Source organism: Papaver somniferum, chromosome 1 (assembly GCF_003573695.1).
Source record: "Papaver somniferum cultivar HN1 chromosome 1, ASM357369v1, whole genome shotgun sequence".
NCBI lineage: Eukaryota > Viridiplantae > Streptophyta > Magnoliopsida > Ranunculales > Papaveraceae > Papaver > Papaver somniferum.
The window spans coordinates 98500932-98506700 of NC_039358.1; the positions used below are offsets into that span (position 1 = coordinate 98500932).

Below are 5769 nucleotides of genomic sequence, written 5' to 3' on the forward strand. Positions count from 1 at the left end.
CAAGTACGTGACTTATTTATAAGGTTGAGGCGTGGGAGTACAGACGTAACTAGGTGAACTATAGGTTTAGTTGCTTGGTCTCAACTATACGAAGTTGGTTTATTTTGTATAGCGGTTTAATCCTGAGAGTATTCAATTCTGGACAAGGTCCCGGGGTTTTTCTGCATTTGCGGTTTTCCTCGTTAACAAAATCTCGTTGTGTCATTTACTTTATATTTCTGCATTATAATTGTTTTATTATAATTAAAGTAAATTACGCAAACGTTAATTCCTATTTACTTGATAAGCAATCCTATTATGTTTGGTTAAGTCCGAACCTTTGTATCAAGTAAACATATTTCGTTGTTGTATTGTGTCGATCTCGTATCCATATATGATCACACGAAGTGTGAACCAATTAGTTGTATTGTCTCGACTCAGTTCATAGACAATCACTTTCGGAGAAAGGACTTATAGGAAGGAAAAGTTTTAGCTTGAGGTATATTTGGGTACCCTCGCCTTTTCACATGCATTACTATAAGTTTCTCTCATTCAAAAAGAACTGTACTTCATCGCTAATAGTATTAATAATAATCCAAATCTAAGAAGGGCAGAGAAAAAGAATTGGAATTATATTAGGAATGGCCTATTTCTAAATCAAACAAAGGATTGATTCCAAATCTACTTGCTGCTTCTGAATTCCTAATGGTGTTTGAGATTTTCACGGTGAAGGTCAACTTGTGCATTCTCGTTGTGTTTTGGATAGAGAACAGTGGCGATAGAAAGATAATAAATGTATTAAAAAAGAATGTGGTTTTTAGAAACTTTATCAATTAATGACTAAGGCCGGAATGTACACCTCAGATTTAGAGGGGTGTAAAAATTTGGACTCCTGTTAAGTAATTTCTTAAAATATAAACTCATTCTTTTTATCTTCCAAAATTACTAGTAAAATGTATTCATACTCACTAGATTTGGGTAAAGAATAAAATTCTCATATACGTGAGGAGGAAGGGTAGCGATGAGAGAAAGATAAAAAACAGTACGAAAATAAACATTTATGGTTAGTAAAATAATAATGTAACCCACCCGTAAGCATCCTTATGGTTGGGTTTTTCTTTTAAATACCCAACCGTTTTTATTTTTTGGAATTGGATGTCCCAAAAAAATTTAGTTACGGTTAGGAGACCATCTTAACCTAACCGTTAATTTTTATTACGGCTGGTTATGAAGAAAAAAACCCAACCGTAAACTGGTTTGAAAACTTAAAAGTTCAGTATCTTTAGTTGATCAAAATCTTGGTATTTTCAAAAAAAAATTGTATTTTCTTCTCTTTTTTTCCTTCTACTTCTCTTCTCTTGAAAACCCAAAACACCAACTCTAATTTTCTATGCCTGACAATAAGTCAAACACTAATCAAATCTAATAACTAATGATAGATTAGTTAATCTAATTAAATGATTTACACTAATTAAAATGAGGGTTGTTTGGCCATTACGAAAAATATCTAGATGAGAGGTTTTTGAAATTATTAACCGGTGACCCGTTTTTGTCTTAGTGAAGCCCCTCTATTAAAATATGAAGCCCTTATATTAATTTTCTTTTTTTGCTTCTTAGGGTTATTTTCTCATTTTATATATTAAGGCAATTTAACCTCCAAAAGCGGTCGAGAAGTTGAGATTATTTTTGTGCATCAACAACATACTAGTTTAGTTTCATTATCTTAAAAAGTACTAATTTAATTTCATTACAAATTTACAAAGAAGAAAATGTGAAAGAAATTTAAATAATTCACATTTCTTTTCTACGAGGAAAAACAAAATAACCAAAAAACCGACCACGACAAATATTGCCTCTTTGTCACATATAGTAACAATACAAGAAGAAGGGGTTTTAATACTTCAAAAAAAAAAAAAAAAAAAAAGAAGAAGGGGAGAGTGTTACCACCAACCCCTGGTATAGTGTTAAACACAAAACTAGTTATAGAGTGAGCATTTTCATTAGCATCTCTCTTGATAAAACTAAAAACCACATGATATCGACTTTAAGGCTTTTATCTGAAGAATAGTAGACCTGATCCCAAGGGGCAGAAATCACCATATTGATCACTTTCTGAGCATCGCTTTCAATTATGAAGTCCTTCCAATTTTTCTTTGTAGCCAACTCCAGCGCAAGGAGCACATCAACAGCTTCAGCATTTGTTGGATTCTTATACATGAGCTCGCAAGTCCCTCCGCCTTCAAATTTGGCTCCAGAAATTCTGGAAACAACTCCACATGCTCCAACATTAGAATTGCAGGCAACATCCACATTCAGGTTAATCCAATTCTCTTCAGAAGGTTGCCAGCATTCTCTGATAGAAGGACGTGATTAAGGTAGCAGAAGTGTACAAGAATCAAAAATAGAAATGTGTGTGAAAACTACTACCAACCTCGTACTATATGGCTTATACATTTACAAACCCCACTAAATGGGTCATTCATCCCTATCTCAATTACTTTTGATTTTTATTCCTAATCCCAACTTTATAATTTGGGGCTTGTTTTTGAATTTTTCACGAACCATGAAGTCATCAAAAAATTCAAAAACTTCAATACTATTCGTCTAGATATATTTTATCCTTATCCATAAATCTTCTCTTTCCTTATAAAGATCTAATGATCTTGTTTTTTTAGGTATTTTTTCTTCTCCGTAACATGGAATCACCTTTGAAATCAATTTCCATTCATCAATCAATCACCGTGGCGGAGCTAGAATCAATGATTTTGTTTTTATAAAAATCTGGGAAGAAGACACAACAATCCAGATATGTTTTAATTTGATGTTTTGTTTATATGTGTTTTATTTCGATTTGAATTTTGATTTCTTATTTTGGTTTTGTTTATGTTTTGATTTTGTTGATTTATGAGAAGAAGAAGACGAAGAAGAACGAAATCTAGGTATGTTTTGATTTTTTTTTTTCTTCTATTTTTGATTTCTATTTTGGATTTTGGTTTAAGTTTATCATAATTTGAATTCCTACGAGAACCAATCGCATGTCTGATTGATTTGATCTTCAATTTGAAGCTAGATTTTAACCGAATCATACTAGTTCTGGTATTCTTCATTGTTCTTTCTCATTTTTATTAATTTCTACCACATTCTGATTTGTGTTTTAGTTTTTCTTATTGCAAATAAGATCAACGAGTTTATTTTATGAACCATTCGTTTTGTATATTCGATTTTAATTACATTTTGGTTTCGTGTTTTTTTGTTGTTATTGTTGTTTTTAGCTTCTATTTTGTTTGAATTCACAGATTTATTTTTATTGCATGTTTTAGATTATTCAATTTGTTCTTGTTCTTAAATTGTTTTTGATAATTACATTTTTGTTTGCGCGTTTTGATCAGGTGTTTTTCAGTTGGATTGAAAACTATTTTGGGAATAGGCTGATTCTGTTTTTATAAACCAGGTATATATGTATAATTGGTTTCAATTATTTTTTTTGATGAATTGGTGTGCTTGTGTTCGAATATTTCATGCTTACTTAGCGTGTAGCTTTGAAGTACATGATGTTTTTGAGCTATGAATTTTACGATAATTTTTATGTACTGCTAGGAACACAAGCTATAAATATCTATAATTGATAGGTATCCATTAGATTTACCTATGATTTTTGAAAGTTAGTAGTTGCATATTTGATAGGTACATAAGTTGTTGGTATGTGTAGATACTAGGTACGCATATCGAAAATGAGAGGGTACTAAGTATACCACCAACTTTTTAGTTTGGAAACCTATAAGACAAAACATAATACAATCAACAAGTATATCTATTGAAAAGATCTTTATACTTGATTATATATAAGGTTTTAAAACCGGGGGTACAACAACCACGCCCAACTTTTTCGTTCGGCAACCTGTATGGACTATATTAGAGCATTGCTCGGTCGAACTCACAAGTGTCGCTCTATCAAGCTTGTTGTCAAATTTAGTTGTCAAAACTATATCTTGACTTCTAGTCTACAATTAGTTAAGTCTCGGTCTAGGATAGAGGTAGTTGAGAAACGAACCAGTCATCATTTGCGTTATACCCTTTGAAGGCGAAGATCAACCGAATCTTTTGGAGAACTTCATCAACAAAAGGTAAGTGAAGAATGAACCACCTATTTCTCAAGTTATATTCACCTTTCTACCCTTGAGACGATTGTCACATAACTAATTAGACTAGCTTGCATAGACAAGAATTTCAATTCGACAACTAATTTTTTAGCTTACGAATTTCTCGAAATATAATGACTAAGCTTAATGAACATTTGTTCATACTTGATCAATTCGGTGGAGAACAATATATTGTTTGGAACCAAATCATGATTCAAGTTTATTATTCGAAAATATCTTGGAACAATGATATGTGTTATTGATGTCATACGGGAATGTTTAGAATTGATTTAGAGAAATATAGAACTACTATATTCGGAATACAAGACATTGTTATCAGTCTTATAAACTGAGATAACTGTTATATGTCTGAAGCCGTATTACATGTACTCGTACACACAGCGGAGTAGCTATATATCAACTTACAGATTTGTGTAAAACGCATATTCGTATGCACATCATGGCAAAGTTTGTTTGTTTTATCATCCCGATAGGTGTATATATTCGTATACAAACCAATTTGGAACCGTGGTAAGGTAACCGAGTTTAAGTATCCAAACTGGTATGCGAACCTATACGGTCCTATGTTCTTGAACCAATTTAGTACCCAAACCGGTACGCAAACTGAAAAGGTTTTGTGAACTCCGGAACCGGTAAAGTCTTAAGGTTTCCAAACTGGTTCACAAATTGAAAAAAGTTTTGGGAACTCCGGAACTCAGTTTTGCACCTAAGTTTGCAAACTGGTACATGAACTCAAAAAGTTTTGTCAACTCCGGAACTAGGTTTTGCTCATAAGTTTGCAAGTCGGTCCACGTACCATGACTCAGCCGATTCACGAACAACTCATATGTTTGTACTTTGTGCATTTACTGAAAATGCGGGGGGTATAACAACCACACCCAATATTTTTATTCGGCAATCTGTATGGACTAAAATCCAATATAATTCCGAGAGCACCAACTTAAAAGTGAGACTCAACCAAGAAAGATATCAAAGAGCTTTATCTCTTTCCAAATACAATCAGTAAATCAACTAGATAGAAATCCGTGAGACTGATTGTTATGAGAATAACTCGAATGGTACCAAAAACCAATGTCCGAGTGTCAATCAAGTCATATCCAACAAACAAGGTCGGATTTATCATCTATAGTTAAACTATGCACAACCTGTGATGTTTCAATTATATGAACAAATATAATGCGGAAAATGAAAAGGCGAGGGTACCCAAATACACCTTAAGCTAAAACTTTTCCTTCCTATAAGTCCTTTCTCCGAAAGTGATTGTCTATGGACTGAGTCGAGACAATACAACTAATCGGTTCACACTTCGTGTGATTGTCTATGGATACGAGATCGAGACAATACAACAACGAAGTATGTTTACTTGATATAAAGGTTCGGACTTAACCAAACACAAAAGGATTGCTTATCAAGTAAATAGGAATTAACGTTTGTGTAATTTACTTTAATTATAATAAAACAATTATAATGCGGAAAATAAAAGTAAATGACACAACAAGATTTTGTTAACCAGGAAAACCGCAAATGTAGAAAAACCCCGGGTCCTTGTCCATAATTGAATACTCTCAGGATTAAGCCGCTATACAAAATAAACCAACTTCGTATAGTTGAGACCAAGTAACTAAACCTA

At 32.8% G+C, this 5769-nt stretch overlaps 1 long non-coding RNA gene across 1 annotated transcript; it reads left to right on the forward strand.

Annotated features, from left to right (window-relative positions):
* Positions 1–2559: 2559 nt before the first annotated feature.
* On the forward strand, positions 2560–3569 carry LOC113331551. Its single transcript, XR_003351018.1, has 2 exons — positions 2560–2918; positions 3369–3569. It is a non-coding gene; the product is annotated as an uncharacterized LOC113331551 (long non-coding RNA).
* The last annotated feature ends 2200 nt before the right edge of the window (positions 3570–5769 follow it).